This window comes from Oncorhynchus mykiss, unplaced genomic scaffold, assembly GCF_013265735.2.
Source record: "Oncorhynchus mykiss isolate Arlee unplaced genomic scaffold, USDA_OmykA_1.1 un_scaffold_394, whole genome shotgun sequence".
NCBI classification, from domain to species: Eukaryota; Metazoa; Chordata; class Actinopteri; order Salmoniformes; family Salmonidae; genus Oncorhynchus; species Oncorhynchus mykiss.
This window is the reverse complement of record NW_023493841.1, coordinates 50,642-68,545: the sequence shown is the minus strand read 5'-3', so window position 1 is coordinate 68,545 and position 17,904 is coordinate 50,642.

Below are 17,904 nucleotides of genomic sequence, written 5' to 3'. Positions count from 1 at the left end.
ATGGGTAATGAAACCAATAGCCTGGCGCGATGCTCAGCACCGCTAATGTAGGTTTCGCAACCTTTTGTATGGCTATCCTCTGCTTCACTCTGTATACCAAATGAAGGTAACCGGAGACCGTTGTCCCTTACAATGGTAGAATGTGTATGGATGCAAATTGTGTCCCTATCCTGATCTACGAAGGCTACAGTGTCCTTATAATTGAGGTTGATAGCCTGTGCTCCGTAGGGTATAAACTTGACTCTCTCGATAGCGTTCCGGATGATGTGTTCACTAACGGGTAAAGGAGCGCCTACATTCATGTCTGAGGACAAGCCCAATCTCAGGTTAGGCATGCCGGGAACGAGGACAAAGCTTTTGGTGAGAGGTGTCCCCTGGGTGGCGTGCTGGAAAAACATTGCCCCTTCCAGTTTGTACACTCCATCCACGTGAGCGGAAGAGTATGCTCCGTCTCCAAACATGGAGTTTCTGGTGTACCGGTAATGTAAGGTGCGGAGCTTGCTGGCTGTAAGGCTGATTATGTTTGAGAGCTCAGTGAAGGTCGGCAGGCCTTCGGTGTTACCAAATGTGTAGTCAAGGTATCCCAGTGAGTATCTACACACCCCCCACTTAGCCATGTCTGCTATGATTCCGGCAAGGTCTCGCATAGAATAATGGACCCTATTGTCATCCAAGACGACATGGTCATGGTCGGCATGTCTGTTGAGCAACATCGGCCACTTGCAGTCAATGTTTGGGATATAGTCGCTCGATGGCACTGTCACCACTATCCCGGCTCGGTTGTTCGATAGCTTGCATAGCTCCTCAAATACAAACAATCCTGTCCTCTCCGGGTACTCGTCCTCACGAGGTAACATGAGTGTGTAAGGGTCACCGGCGGTGTACTCTCCTATGGTCCAGCGACCGGGTCTTACCCGCTCACACCCTGTCCTCCTCTGAGTGAATATGGATATAGTGTCCAGGTTCAGAAAGGCTCCATGTGATGCAACGAGTAGACCCAATTGCTGTAGCACAGTCTCTGCCTGCTCCTGCTCAGACTCGAAAGGGTATGATTGTGTGTGATTGCCATACTGATGACTGGGAGTGTACTGCTGAAACGGCAAAGTGTCCCCTGCTACATCCTCAATGTCTACTGGATGGTAGATATAAGGGCAGATGATAATTATGCCTCTATCCCTACACACTATACACTTCATGCCTGTTACTGGTGTGTCATGACAGGCTGGAATGGGCTCATCCTCAGGGCTATTGTAAAGCATGTTTTTATCATTGTCATATATGGTTATAGGTCCAGAGCATCGCTCTGTGTTACTGCATTTAAAGTAATTATAGGTAGTCGCGTATTCCACATTGTAATCGGTGTAGTACCTTTTGGCCCTTATAACATCGGCAATCTGGTATGCTGAGATCCCAGGTATCAACTCTAACCTTGATCCGTATAGGTTGTTGATAATATCAAAGTCTGAAGCCTTTACTGTCTCCACGTTGACGTTGATAACTATCACCCAAGGACCTCGGTTCAACTGGGACTGCAAGGTTAATATCCAGTCAAGTACAGCAGCCAGCTCTTCCTGGTATGGGTCAGGTCGGATGGAGTGTAGGAAGCTAAGCTTCACACCAATCTTACCCCCCCAGCCCTGGCGGATGATAGTTTTCAGGGTGTCCTCGGCCGCAAGTGGTATATACACCTGGGACGTTTTCACACTGTTGTACTTCGATAAGGATCGTACGTCTATGGGCAAGTACAGATCTTTGAGACTCAAGGGAAGGTGTTCCATTAGAATTTCGACGTCGACGAGTACGACATCACATCTCATCATGTCTAGAGGAGCGGACGGGTTGTCTCGTGTTGGTCCAGACAAGAGGGCAAATACATGCATTGTGACTAGACAGAATCGTTCCGTTTTAGGTGGGACCGAGCCATATACAACCCTGCCTTGGTTCTCGATCGAGACATGGGGCTCCTGGTGTGTAATTTCTAGCGTCCAGTCGTTGTTGCTGCCCTCGACTCCTTTTGACACATGTGCGAACGGGGTCGTGATGCACGTAGGAGAGCACAGCCCATCGGGGTTTGCGTAGTGGAGCAGAGCATGTTTGCAATTGCAGGACTGGTGTAGCTTTGGTTTCCACAGGCAGTTGACATCGACTTTCTTTTGTAGCCTTAGCATGGTTTCCTGATGAGTGTCATAGAGTTCGAGCTTGACGTGTAAGGAGTTCCATCGGCCGCAGGTGAAGTCTTCTATGACCAGGGAGATATCGAATACATGCACGAAGAAGCCAAATGATGTCATGGTGGTCCAGTTCTGGCCTATAGCGATCTCATATTGAGCCTGCCCGGAAACATGACCCAGACTGTCTGCCCTCAACACCCACTTACCCCAAGGCTTGCCCCTGAACCAATATAGCAGTTTAGGTATGTACCTTTTCTCCATGCCCAAGGGGATGATGAGTCTGGTCTCTACGATAAGCATGTCATGTTCCCCTATCCACAAAGGATTGGTGTTTAGGAACTGAATGGATAAGGCAGGGTCCACATCTTTCCCAGTAACAAATGGTTTCACCACGGTGTCATATAGTTGCTTGGAGGTGTCGTAAAGAGACAGCTGGTTCAGCTTGTAGTACAATGCTTCAGCTGGGGAACCCATGCCATGTAACATTCTTTCGAAATTGAACATACACTGGGTCAGTCGTTCATAACCGGTCATGTCTCTGCAAAGTCTCTCAACTATGAAGCTAGGCATGTCCCGCACCCAGGATGTAGTCAGAGCCTTGAGCGTATCAAGGAGGTGTTTCGAACTTATTTCAGTGAAGAGGTCCTGCACCTTATAATGTTCAGGATTACCGCAAATCGTGTTATGCCAGAATGTGCCGGGGAGGATCACACTTTCATTTTTTGGACAATAGACGCTGTGAAGGTTACAAGTCTCTTCACTTCCAAACATCCCCAGGAAATAGCCTGTAGGACACACGGCTGCACATCGTCTTCCTATTGGGTCCTTGTAACGCATGGCTGGTTGCCCCAGAGGACACCTGTAAAGACATAGTCCAACACCGCTGTCGGTGCACCCAACAAGAGCAAATGGTGGGTCGTATATTTCGGTGCAGTATTCTACATCATTACGGCAGTTGTGTAAATTGGTCTTTACCAATATATGATCACGTATCCTGCTACCCAGACAAGTCAAGAAACACAGAGCTGTTAGCAGATATGTTCGGATGAGCAGGAAAATGGCCATTGTTATCACATGTGGACATTGCCCGATTAACGAATCTGTTAATTTAAAAGAAAGTAAACATGACCGAGCCTGGGACGGTAACAATGGAAACGACCAAGCCGAAAACACTCCTGAGTCTCTTCGACGGCACGGGCAGTATTTGCAGGCCATTCGTCGAAGCTGGATGGAACGTGCGAAGGCTAGACATCGACGGTGGACACGGGGCTGATATCGTTGTAGACATACGAAAGTGGGACCCTGTCACAGAGTGGCAAGGGCCAGCTCCCGACGTTATAGTCGCCGGACCACCTTGTGAAAACTACAGCATAGCAAGGACTAATGCCAATATCCCGAGGAACCTGAAGCTCGCAGATTCTCTGGTGGAAAAGACTATAGACATCATAGAGCACTTCCATACCATCAACCCTACCATGCAGTACTTTGTGGAAAACCCAGACTCCAGTCTGCTCTGGAAGAGATGGGTTTCGCACAGGCTCTACGAAGACATCGACAATCACCCGTTGAGCTTGTTTGTGAAGCGGCTGAATGATGGTGTTGGGAAGAAAACATGTCAGCAGGTCACCCAGGCCAAGAGCAAGGGATTCAAGATGTCTTGTAAAGACCCCAGGGCTGTCAGACTCGATTACTGTCAATACGGCGCCAAATACAGAAAGAGGACTCGGTTCATGACCAACAACCCGTTCAGAGGCAGGAGGTGCAGACAGGACTGTGGCAGCATCATCAACGGGAAGCACATCGAGGTAGCTCAACGAGGCCCTAGGTCGTCATTGGATACAAAGGGAGTCACATTAGGAAAGACTACACATACATTAGACGAGCTACATGCCTATCCGGACGCTCTCACGACCAGAATATTTAATCATGTTGACAAAGCCGTCCCCCGTGAGAGACAGGGTCTTGGCCCCCTACGACCTGAGCCCACTTTGACTCAACTTAGGACTTGATGGCGATGGTTACTGTTTGTTTTATATTGTTACACTCTGCTTACTGAATGTCAGTGATATCCATGCCATAGGCAGTATAGTATGTTGTGATATGCAGTGATGGTATTGAAATGTGAAATAAAAGACAATGAAATTCTGGTTGGTATGGTTGTGTATTATTCAAAAAAAGCACATTGTATACATACACAATACATAGATACATGTCAGGGTACAAAACATTTCGCTTTAGTGTGCGTAGCAAACACCAGAGCGCCCAGCTTGGACTTTGAGTGTACTCGTTTGTGTATAGGACAAGGGTAGGTTGTAGACGTTTCATTTGCCTGGACACAAAAGAGTCCAGATCCGGTCTTCCTGATAGTCACAGGGACACCCCACAGCAATGTTAGTCTCCGAGCTTCACTTTCTACCCTGGTTTGATTCGGCACTCCCTCGGTCTCGGACACCGGGAAAGGTTGACAGTATCCCCGATCTTTTAAGAGGCATCGGAAACGACTCCCCAGTGATGTTACATCAGATAGTATAGGGTTGGAGGAAAGGCCAACTGAAAGGGACAGGGGGTCATCACAGCCCGGGTCTTCAATGTCTTGGGTGTTGAACGTATCCACGTACTCAAACCTAGAGTTATTTTTATAACAGTTGGGTAACCGAACAGACTTCCTAAACGAGTACGGGCCCTTGTCGATGGATGAACGCCTGTTGTCAAGATCACAGTTGAGCCTCAGATACCCGGACCCAGATGAGTTACAAGGTCCCTTTCTCATCGCATGTCCAAGGTTGCAGAGCCCGCACGAGTCTGCGTCTGCAGGGTAAGACAGTAGAACGTACTTCATGGAGACCCTCTCCATCTCGTCCAGTAAAGGTCTGTAGGCCTCTATACCATCAACACTGCACAGTTCTATCGGAAGATACCAGAGCATTCTGAGGCTCAGCTTGGCCTTGACAGAGGACGCCCTGACATACACAGCGATCTTACCAACCACATTTGCAAGCTCTCTGAGAGACGGATCGGTCTCCAATTCGATCATCTTTACCTTCACAAGTCTCACCAGAGACTCGACTATCACCAAGATCAGACTTGTTGTTAAGGCCTCAGATACCTTACGCTTGGTGGAGCGATCCGCTTCGGTGGTAAATTTCTTGTTGCATGTCTGGCAACACTTGAGGTCCACGTCCAAGTTCAATCTGCTGACAGGCCTTCCGGGTAGGAACACCTCGTTGTAGCACAGGCGAGGGGTACTGTCTCGGTTCGCCACCGTGGTGCTCAAGTGCCCTCTGGATGTGACCGTATACCGGTGTACTGTGTTACCAGTCGCAGGGTCGACGGGGTCTTCCATGAGCAACACGGGGTTGACGGATCCCCACTTCTCACGTGACGGTAGCATTGCTACGGGCTCACGGGTGCGTGTTATACAGTAATTCACCAGGTGATCAAAAGTCAGATCATGGCTCGTATACACTGTGAAGTTATAAGGGAAAGCTCTAGGTCTATCTGTTAGAGTCCCCGCTAGGTTGTTGAAGGTCTCTAAAGTGGTGACGGTATATATTTCAGTCATTCCTTCCGTAGGGAAAGGTGAGACAGGGGAGAGTATCTCTCTGACACTTGGTTCACCTAGAGTTTGTCTTCCAGCTGAGTTGTCTACCTCCTCGTAGCACTTTCTTGCGTCATGGTCGAGTTTCAATAAACCTTCATCTCCTAACCCTCCTTTATCTCCACCGTGTAGCTCTTTGCATTCTCGATCCTCTTCGAGTTGAGCCTCTCTGTCTTCGGGGTATTTCCAGTGTGAAAATGAGATATGATCTACCCCGACCAAGGGGATCCCATGGAGGGACTGGTGATCCTCAGCACTGCGGTCCAATAGTCCCCCTGTAGCTAGCATTTGGCTAGGTTCCGGGGGTTCCAAGCTAACCTTATCGGAGTAGTACAGACCAAGAGCACGGTTGTATAGAGGGTAGTGATGCATGACATCGTACCGCTTGCTGAGCATATCGCTTACGGTCTGGGAAAATAGAGAGTGTAGCTGTTCCCCGAGCTGAAGTTCCTCATCCTGTTGGTACTGTGTGTAGTGTTCTAGAAAGCTTGCGCATGTGACACCCTTCGACATACACATAGCCACAAAATCACCCTGGGTAGCTACAGATTGCAGGTCTGGGATTTGCTCCAAAGACTCAAAACTTATGTCTCGTCCCAGTAGGCAGGTTGTGTTACCCAATCCCCCGATGGTAACATCAGCTAGTACCCTGGTGAGGTGGCTCGCCGTGTCATTAAAGTCTGAGGCTAATATGCAGGCACGCAACAGGTCTCCTCGACGCAGGGTTAAAGCACTAGGAGCCGTGTTCCACATGTGCCACTGCCCAGTCCGGCACCCTAGGGTGAAGTAACAAGTCACTGGATGCTTTCCAGATGTGTTATTGTCATTTAGTGTATATTGTCTCAGTTTCAGAACCTGTACCTTGTTCACGTTAGACTGCATGATCCCTAAACAAGAGACACATTAGATGGGAACAGACAATGCATTGGCTTATATATGAGGGATTGCTTTGATGTTCACATCATGGGCTACGTGAAAGGGGTTGGATATACGCACTGTATGTTACACAGAATAAACCAATAACACATGTCCATGTCAAAGGGATCAGATTTTATTGGTACACACAATGGGACATTGGCCTGTTGTACATGGTAAATAAAGCATTTAGCGGTTGTGTGTAAACGATAAAAACAAGGTCCATGTACATTCCAATTATACACCCAGTGGTTAGTGTTCCAGGACCAGTGTTTTATAGTTACACCTTTAGGTCGTACAGACTATCTTTAAGCTTGCTTATCAGCTGTGTCATTTTCCTATAACAATCAGGGGCATGAGCTCCGGACAAGTTTCCACACATGTAACACCAGTGCCGTTCAGCCAGTGTGACATATATCAGGAACTTCACTTCAACTTTAGGATGATTCCAAGCGTCTGGGGCAGTAATCACGTGTGGGTGCGCTATGAACCCCCTGCGGAATCTCTCTTGTCCTATCTCAATCTTTAGCCGGTCAGGACTGTAGTTTGCCTTTAGGTATGGACACTCTCCTTTGGTAAAGAAAGCGTGTTGATTCAGGAACGTGTCACCTGGCACGAAGTCTGATATACCCACATTGCAACTGGAACACTGGTGACTGTCTCCCTTTCCGGTGTATTCCATGTTGGTTGTGTCTCCCAACCAGGCAAACCTCGATAGGTTGGATCTGCAGCCTACAACACTGTCGGGTTTAGCGTTGGCTGCTGATGTTACCTTAGCCTCCTGTTTCGAAGGAAGCCCGAGCATTATTGCCTCACGAGCAAAAAACGAGTTGTCACCAGGTTGCACGTTCTTCCCTCCGTTTGTTTTGGTCATCCATTCAAGCCGCCCCATCATGTTTCCATCAAAGTATGGGTCGATACCGGTAGGCTCGTATTTTCCATTTTTGAAAATGATATTGTGGTGGATTGTGGGTTCTCCGAAAAGTGCCTGTTTTTTTGGTGGCCATTCCATGCCCGTTTCTTCCTGTGTAGGTAGAAGCTGAAACAGTACTACAGATTACAAAGCGCTACCTGACCGTGACACTCTGTATAGTGAGTAAATTTGATTACACAAGGGTATAACAACTGGAAGAGGGTTTGGTCGTTTCCTCTCTTTATGTAACTCCTGGATACCCCGCACGTGGAGGTTGGACAGATGGAAATGGTCTCGATTTCAAACCCGAGCCCTCAACTTTTTCCAAGTGCCAGGTGGACACAGGAGCCCCGAGGCCCTCCAAAACAGGCAAATTCGGACCCCATCTGCTACTCGCGACGGTTGGACATATGGAACTGGTCTCGATTTTACAGAGGAGCCGGCAACTTTTTGCAAGTGCCAGGTGGACACAGGAGCCCCGAGGCCCTCCAAAACAGGCAAATTCGGAGCTCATCTGCTACTCGCGACGGTTGGACATATGGAAATGGTCTCGATTTTACAGACGAGCCTTCAACTTTTTCCAAGTGCCAGGTGGACACAGGAGCCCCGAGGCCCTCCAAAACAGGCAACTTCGGACCCAATCGACTACTCGTGACGGTTGGACATATGGAAATGGTCTCGATTTTACAGAGGAGCCGGCAACTTTTTGCAAGTGCCAGGTGGACACAGGAGCCCCGAGGCCCTCCAAAACAGGCAAATTCGGAGCTCATCTGCTACTCGCGACGGTTGGACATATGGAAATGGTCTCGATTTTACAGACGAGCCTTCAACTTTTTCCAAGTGCCAGGTGGACACAGGAGCCCCGAGGCCCTCCAAAACAGGCAACTTCGGACCCAATCGACTCCTCGTGACGGTTGGACAGATGGAAATGGTCTCGATTTTACAGAGGAGCCGTCAACTTTTTGCAAGTGCCAGGTGGACACAGGAGCCCCGAGGCCCTCCAAAACAGGCAACGTCGAGCCCAATCGGCTCCTCGTGACGGTTGGACAGATGGAAATGGTCTCAATTTCAAACCCGAGCCCTCAACTTTTTGCAAATGCCAGGTGGACACAGGAGCCCCGAGGCCCTCCAAAACAGGCAACATCGGACCCAATCGGCTGCTCGTGACGGTTGGACATATGGAAATGGTCTCGATTTTACAGAGGAGACGTCAACTTTTTCCAAGTGCCAGGTGGACACAGGAGCCCCGAGGCCCTCCAAAACAGGCAACTTCGGACCCAATCGGCTACTCGTGACGGTTGGACATATGGAAATGGTCTCGATTTTACAGAGGAGACGTCAACTTTTTTAAATTTCCAAGTAGACACAGGAGCCCCGAGGCCCTCCAAAACAGGCAATTTCGGACCCCATCGGCTACTCGTGACGGTTGGACATATGGAAATGGTCTCGATTTTACAGAGGAGCCGTCAACTTTTTGCAAGTGCCAGGTGGACACAGGAGCCCCGAGGCCCTCCAAAACAGGCAAATTCGGACCTCATCTGCTACTCGCGACGGTTGGACATATGGAAATGGTCTCGATTTCAAACCCGAGCCTTCAACTTTTTCCAAATGCCAGGTGGACACAGGAGCCCCGAGGCCCTCCAAAACAGGCAAAGTCGGACCTCATCTGCTACTCGCGACGGTTGGACATATGGAAATGGTCTCGATTTCAAACCCGAGCCTTCAACTTTTTCCAAGTGCCAGGTGGACACAGGAGCCCCGAGGCCCTCCAAAACAGGCAACTTCGGACCCAATCGGCTACTCGTGACGGTTGGACATATGGAAATGGTCTCGATTTTTCAGAGGAGACGTCAACTTTTTCCAAGTGCCAGGTAGACACAGGAGCCCCGAGGCCCTCCAAAACAGGCAACTTCGGACCCAATCGGCTACTCGTGACGGTTGGACATATGGAAATGGTCTCGATTTTTCAGAGGAGACGTCAACTTTTTCCAAGTGCCAGGTAGACACAGGAGCCCCGAGGCCCTCCAAAACAGGCAAATTCGGACCTCATCTGCTACTCGCGACGGTTGGACATATGGAAATGGTCTCGATTTCAAACCCGAGCCTTCAACTTTTTCCAAGTGCCAGGTGGACACAGGAGCCCCGAGGCCCTCCAAAACAGGCAACTTCGGACCCAATCGGCTACTCGTGACGGTTGGACATATGGAAATGGTCTCGATTTTTCAGAGGAGACGGCAACTTTTTTAAATTTCCAAGTAGACACAGGAGCCCCGAGGCCCTCCAAAACAGGCAAATTCGGACCTCATCTGCTACTCGCGACGGTTGGACATATGGAAATGGTCTCGATTTCAAACCCAAGCCCTCAACTTTTTCCAAGTGCCAGGTGGACAGAGGAGCCCCGAGGCCCTCCAAAACAGGCAACTTCGGACCCAATCGGCTACTCGTGACGGTTGGACATATGGAACTGGTCTCGATTTTACAGAGGAGCCGGCAACTTTTTGCAAGTGCCAGGTGGACACAGGAGCCCCGAGGCCCTCCAAAACAGGCAAATTCGGAGCTCATCTGCTACTCGCGACGGTTGGACATATGGAAATGGTCTCGATTTTACAGACGAGCCTTCAACTTTTTCCAAGTGCCAGGTGGACACAGGAGCCCCGAGGCCCTCCAAAACAGGCAACTTCGGACCCAATCGACTACTCGTGACGGTTGGACATATGGAAATGGTCTCGATTTTACAGAGGAGCCGGCAACTTTTTGCAAGTGCCAGGTGGACACAGGAGCCCCGAGGCCCTCCAAAACAGGCAAATTCGGAGCTCATCTGCTACTCGCGACGGTTGGACATATGGAAATGGTCTCGATTTTACAGACGAGCCTTCAACTTTTTCCAAGTGCCAGGTGGACACAGGAGCCCCGAGGCCCTCCAAAACAGGCAACTTCGGACCCAATCGACTCCTCGTGACGGTTGGACAGATGGAAATGGTCTCGATTTTACAGAGGAGCCGTCAACTTTTTGCAAGTGCCAGGTGGACACAGGAGCCCCGAGGCCCTCCAAAACAGGCAACGTCGAGCCCAATCGGCTCCTCGTGACGGTTGGACATATGGAAATGGTCTCGATTTCAAACCCGAGCCCTCAACTTTTTCCAAGTGCCAGGTGGACACAGGAGCCCCGAGGCCCTCCAAAACAGGCAACTTCGGACCCAATCGGCTACTCGTGACGGTTGGACATATGGAACTGGTCTCGATTTTACAGAGGAGACGTCAACTTTTTCCAAGTGCCAGGTGGACAAAGGAGCCCCGAGGCCCTCCAAAACAGGCAACTTCGGACCCAATCGACTACTCGTGACGGTTGGACATATGGAAATGGTCTCGATTTTACAGAGGAGCCGTCAACTTTTTGCAAGTGCCAGGTGGACACAGGAGCCCCGAGGCCCTCCAAAACAGGCAAATTCGGACCTCATCTGCTACTCGCGACGGTTGGACATATGGAAATGGTCTCGATTTCAAACCCGAGCCTTCAACTTTTTCCAAATGCCAGGTGGACACAGGAGCCCCGAGGCCCTCCAAAACAGGCAAAGTCGGACCTCATCTGCTACTCGCGACGGTTGGACATATGGAAATGGTCTCGATTTCAAACCCGAGCCTTCAACTTTTTCCAAGTGCCAGGTGGACACAGGAGCCCCGAGGCCCTCCAAAACAGGCAACTTCGGACCCAATCGGCTACTCGTGACGGTTGGACATATGGAAATGGTCTCGATTTTTCAGAGGAGACGTCAACTTTTTCCAAGTGCCAGGTAGACACAGGAGCCCCGAGGCCCTCCAAAACAGGCAAATTCGGACCTCATCTGCTACTCGCGACGGTTGGACATATGGAAATGGTCTCGATTTCAAACCCGAGCCTTCAACTTTTTCCAAGTGCCAGGTGGACACAGGAGCCCCGAGGCCCTCCAAAACAGGCAACTTCGGACCCAATCGGCTACTCGTGACGGTTGGACATATGGAAATGGTCTCGATTTTTCAGAGGAGACGGCAACTTTTTTAAATTTCCAAGTAGACACAGGAGCCCCGAGGCCCTCCAAAACAGGCAAATTCGGACCTCATCTGCTACTCGCGACGGTTGGACATATGGAAATGGTCTCGATTTCAAACCCAAGCCCTCAACTTTTTCCAAGTGCCAGGTGGACAGAGGAGCCCCGAGGCCCTCCAAAACAGGCAACTTCGGACCCAATCGGCTACTCGTGACGGTTGGACATATGGAACTGGTCTCGATTTTACAGAGGAGCCGGCAACTTTTTGCAAGTGCCAGGTGGACACAGGAGCCCCGAGGCCCTCCAAAACAGGCAAATTCGGAGCTCATCTGCTACTCGCGACGGTTGGACATATGGAAATGGTCTCGATTTTACAGACGAGCCTTCAACTTTTTCCAAGTGCCAGGTGGACACAGGAGCCCCGAGGCCCTCCAAAACAGGCAACTTCGGACCCAATCGACTACTCGTGACGGTTGGACATATGGAAATGGTCTCGATTTTACAGAGGAGCCGGCAACTTTTTGCAAGTGCCAGGTGGACACAGGAGCCCCGAGGCCCTCCAAAACAGGCAAATTCGGAGCTCATCTGCTACTCGCGACGGTTGGACATATGGAAATGGTCTCGATTTTACAGACGAGCCTTCAACTTTTTCCAAGTGCCAGGTGGACACAGGAGCCCCGAGGCCCTCCAAAACAGGCAACTTCGGACCCAATCGACTCCTCGTGACGGTTGGACAGATGGAAATGGTCTCGATTTTACAGAGGAGCCGTCAACTTTTTGCAAGTGCCAGGTGGACACAGGAGCCCCGAGGCCCTCCAAAACAGGCAACGTCGAGCCCAATCGGCTCCTCGTGACGGTTGGACATATGGAAATGGTCTCGATTTCAAACCCGAGCCCTCAACTTTTTCCAAGTGCCAGGTGGACACAGGAGCCCCGAGGCCCTCCAAAACAGGCAACTTCGGACCCAATCGGCTACTCGTGACGGTTGGACATATGGAACTGGTCTCGATTTTACAGAGGAGACGTCAACTTTTTCCAAGTGCCAGGTGGACAAAGGAGCCCCGAGGCCCTCCAAAACAGGCAACTTCGGACCCAATCGACTACTCGTGACGGTTGGACATATGGAAATGGTCTCGATTTTACAGAGGACCCGGCAACTTTTTGCAAGTGCCAAGTGTACACAGGAGCCCCGAGGCCCTCCAAAACAGGCAAATTCGGAGCTCATCTGCTACTCGCGACGGTTGGACATATGGAAATGGTCTCGATTTCAAACCCAAGCCCTCAACTTTTTCCAAGTGCCAGGTGGACACAGGAGCCCCGAGGCCCTCCAAAACAGGCAATTTCGGACCCCATCGGCTACTCGTGACGGTTGGACATATGGAACTGGTCTCGATTTTACAGAGGAGACGTCAACTTTTTTAAATTTCCAAGTAGACACAGGAGCCCCGAGGCCCTCCAAAACAGGCAATTTCGGACCCCATCGGCTACCCGTGGCGGTTGGACATATGGAAATGGTCTCGATTTCAAACCCGAGCCCTCAACTTTTTGCAAATGCCAGGTGGACACAGGAGCCCCGAGGCCCTCCAAAACAGGCAAATTCGGACCTCATCTGCTACTCGCGACGGTTGGACATATGGAAATGGTCTCCATTTCAAACCCGAGCCCTCAACTTTTTCCAAGTGCCAGGTGGACACAGAAGCCCCGAGGCCCTCCAAAACAGGCAACTTCGGACCCAATCGGCTACTCGTGACGGTTGGACATATGGAACTGGTCTCGATTTTACAGAGGAGACGTCAACTTTTTCCAAGTGCCAGGTGGACACAGGAGCCCCGAGGCCCTCCAAAACAGGCAACTTCGGACCCAATCGACTACTCGTGACGGTTGGACATATGGAAATGGTCTCGATTTTACAGAGGACCCGGCAACTTTTTGCAAGTGCCAAGTGGACACAGGAGCCCCGAGGCCCTCCAAAACAGGCAAATTCGGAGCTCATCTGCAACTCGCGACGGTTGGACATATGGAAATGGTCTCGATTTCAAACCCAAGCCCTCAACTTTTTCCAAGTGCCAGGTGGACACAGGAGCCCCGAGGCCCTCCAAAACAGGCAATTTCGGACCCCATCGGCTACTCGTGACGGTTGGACAGATGGAAATGGTCTCGATTTCAAACCCAAGCCCTCAACTTTTTCAAAGTGCCAGGTGGACACAGGAGCCCCGAGGCCCTCCAAAACAGGCAACTTCGGACCCAATCGGCTACTCGTGATGGTTGGACATATGGAACTGGTCTCGATTTTACAGAGGAGACGTCAACTTTTTTAAATTTCCAAGTAGACACAGGAGCCCCGAGGCCCTCCAAAACAGGCAATTTCGGACCCCATCGGCTACCCGTGACGGTTGGACAGATGGAAATGGTCTCGATTTCAAACCCGAGCACTCAACTTTTTGCAAATGCCAGGTGGACACAGGAGCCCCGAGGCCCTCCAAAACAGGCAAATTCGGACCTCATCTGCTACTCGCGACGGTTGGACATATGGAAATGGTCTCGATTTCAAACCCGAGCCCTCAACTTTTTCCAAGTCCCAGGTGGACACAGGAGCCCCGAGGCCCTCCAAAACAGGCAACTTCGGACCCATTCGGCTACTCGTGACGGTTGGACATATGGAACTGGTCTCGATTTTACAGAGGAGACGTCAACTTTTTTAAATTTCCAAGTAGACACAGGAGCCCCGAGGCCCTCCAAAACAGGCAACTTCGGACCCAATCGGCTACTCGTGACGGTTGGACATATGGAAATGGTCTCGATTTCAAACCCGAGCACTCAACTTTTTGCAAATGCCAGGTGGACACAGGAGCCCCGAGGCCCTCCAAAACAGGCAAATTGGGAGCTCATCTGCTACTCGCGACGGTTGGACATATGGAAATGGTCTCGATTTCAAACCCAAGCCCTCAACTTTTTCCAAGTGCCAGGTGGACACAGGAGCCCCGAGGCCCTCCAAAACAGGCAAATTCGGAACCAATCGACTACTCGTGACGGTTGGACATATGGAAATGGTCTCGATTTCAAACCCAAGCCCTCAACTTTTTCCAAGTGCCAGGTGGACACAGGAGCCCCGAGGCCCTCCAAAACACACAATTTCGGACCCCATCGGCTACTCGTGACGGTTGGACAGATGGAAATGGTCTCGATTTCAAACCCGAGCCCTCAACTTTTTCCAAGTGCCAGGTGGACACAGGAGCCCCGAGGCCCTCCAAAACAGGCAACTTCGGACCCAATCGGCTACTCGTGACGGTTGGACATATGGAACTGGTCTCGATTTTACAGAGGAGACGTCAACTTTTTTAAATTTCCAAGTAGACACAGGAGCCCCGAGGCCCTCCAAAACAGGCAACTTCGGACCCAATAGGCTACTCGTGACGGTTGGACATATGGAAATGGTCTCGATTTCAAACCCGAGCCCTCAACTTTTTCCAAGTGCCAGGTGGACACAGGAGCCCCGAGGCCCTCCAAAACAGGCAACTTCGGACCCAATCGACTCCTCGTGACGGTTGGACATATGGAAATGGTCTCGATTTTACAGAGGAGCCGTCAACTTTTTGCAAGTGCCAGGTGGACACAGGAGCCCCGAGGCCCTCCAAAACAGGCAAATTCGGAGCTCATCTGCTACTCGCGACGGTTGGACATATGGAAATGGTCTCGATTTTACAGACGAGCCTTCAACTTTTTCCAAGTGCCAGGTGGACACAGGAGCCCCGAGGCCCTCCAAAACAGGCAAATTCGGAGCTCATCTGCTACTCGCGACGGTTGGACAGATGGAAATGGTCTCGATTTCAAACCCGAGCCCTCAACTTTTTCCAAGTGCCAGGTGGACACAGGAGCCCCGAGGCCCTCCAAAACAGGCAACTTCGGACCCAATCGACTACTCGTGACGGTTGGACAGATGGAAATGGTCTCGATTTCAAACCCGAGCCCTCAACTTTTTCCAAGTGCCAGGTGGACACAGGAGCCCCGAGGCCCTCCAAAACAGGCAACTTCAGACCCAATCGACTCCTTGTGACGGTTGGACATATGGAACTGGTCTCGATTTTACAGAGGAGACGTCAACTTTTTCCAAGTGCCAGGTGGACACAGGAGCCCCGAGGCCCTCCAAAACAGGCAAATTCGGAGCTCATCTGCTACTCGCGACGGTTGGACATATGGAAATGGTCTCGATTTCAAACCCAAGCCCTCAACTTTTTCCAAGTGCCAGGTGGACACAGGAGCCCCGAGGCCCTCCAAAACAGGCAATTTCGGACCCCATCGGCTACTCGTGACGGTTGGACAGATGGAAATGGTCTCGATTTCAAACCCGAGCCCTCAACTTTTTCCAAGTGCCAGGTGGACACAGGAGCCCCGAGGCCCTCCAAAACAGGCAACTTCGGACCCAATGGACTACTCGTGACGGTTGGACATATGGAAATGGTCTCGATTTTACAGAGGAGACATCAACTTTTTCCAAGTGCCAGGTGGACACAGGAGCCCCGAGGCCCTCCAAAACAGGCAACTTCGGACCCAATCGACTACTCGTGACGGTTGGACATATGGAAATGGTCTCGATTTTACAGAGGAGCCTTCAACTTTTTCCAAGTGCCAGGTGGACACAGGAGCCCCGAGGCCCTCCAAAACAGGCAACTTCGGACCCAATCGACTCCTCGTGACGGTTGGACATATGGAAATGGTCTCGATTTTACAGAGGAGCCGTCAACTTTTTGCAAGTGCCAGGTGGACACAGGAGCCCCGAGGCCCTCCAAAACAGGCAAATTCGGAGCTCATCTGCTACTCGCGACGGTTGGACATATGGAAATGGTCTCGATTTTACAGACGAGCCTTCAACTTTTTCCAAGTGCCAGGTGGACACAGGAGCCCCGAGGCCCTCCAAAACAGGCAAATTCGGAGCTCATCTGCTACTCGCGACGGTTGGACAGATGGAAATGGTCTCGATTTCAAACCCGAGCCCTCAACTTTTTCCAAGTGCCAGGTGGACACAGGAGCCCCGAGGCCCTCCAAAACAGGCAACTTCGGACCCAATCGGCTACTCGTGACGGTTGGACATATGGAACTGGTCTCGATTTTACAGAGGAGACGTCAACTTTTTCCAAGTGCCAGGTGGACACAGGAGCCCCGAGGCCCTCCAAAACAGGCAAATTCGAAGCTCATCTGCTACTCGCGACGGTTGGACATATGGAAATGGTCTCGATTTCAAACCCAAGCCCTCAACTTTTTCCAAGTGCCAGGTGGACACAGGAGCCCCGAGGCCCTCCAAAACAGGCAAATTCGGAGCTCATCTGCTACTCGCGACGGTTGGACAGATGGAAATGGTCTCGATTTCAAACCCGAGCCCTCAACTTTTTCCAAGTGCCAGGTGGACACAGGAGCCCCGAGGCCCTCCAAAACAGGCAACTTCGGACCCAATCGGCTACTCGTGACGGTTGGACATATGGAACTGGTCTCGATTTTACAGAGGAGACGTCAACTTTTTCCAAGTGCCAGGTGGACACAGGAGCCCCGAGGCCCTCCAAAACAGGCAAATTCGGAGCTCATCTGCTACTCGTGACGGTTGGACATATGGAAATGGTCTCGATTTCAAACCCAAGCCCTCAACTTTTTGCAAGTGCCAGGTGGACACAGGAGCCCCGAGGCCCTCCAAAACAGGCAAATTCGGAGCTCATCTGCTACTCGCGACGGTTGGACATATGGAAATGGTCTCGATTTTACAGACGAGCCTTCAACTTTTTCCAAGTGCCAGGTGGACACAGGAGCCCCGAGGCCCTCCAAAACAGGCAATTTCGGACCCAATCGACTCCTCGTGACGGTTGGACATATGGAAATGGTCTCGATTTTACAGAGGAGCCGTCAACTTTTTGCAAGTGCCAGGTGGACACAGGAGCCCCGAGGCCCTCCAAAACAGGCAATTTCGGACCCCATCGGCTACTCGTGACGGTTGGACAGATGGAAATGGTCTCGATTTCAAACCCGAGCACTCAACTTTTTGCAAATGCCAGGTGGACACAGGAGCCCCGAGGCCCTCCAAAACAGGCAAATTCGGAGCTCATCTGCTACTCGCGACGGTTGGACATATGGAAATGGTCTCGATTTCAAACCCAAGCCCTCAACTTTTTCCAAGTGCCAGGTGGACACAGGAGCCCCGAGGCCCTCCAAAACAGGCAATTTCGGACCCCATCGGCTACTCGTGACGGTTGGACAGATGGAAATGGTCTCGATTTCAAACCCGAGCCCTCAACTTTT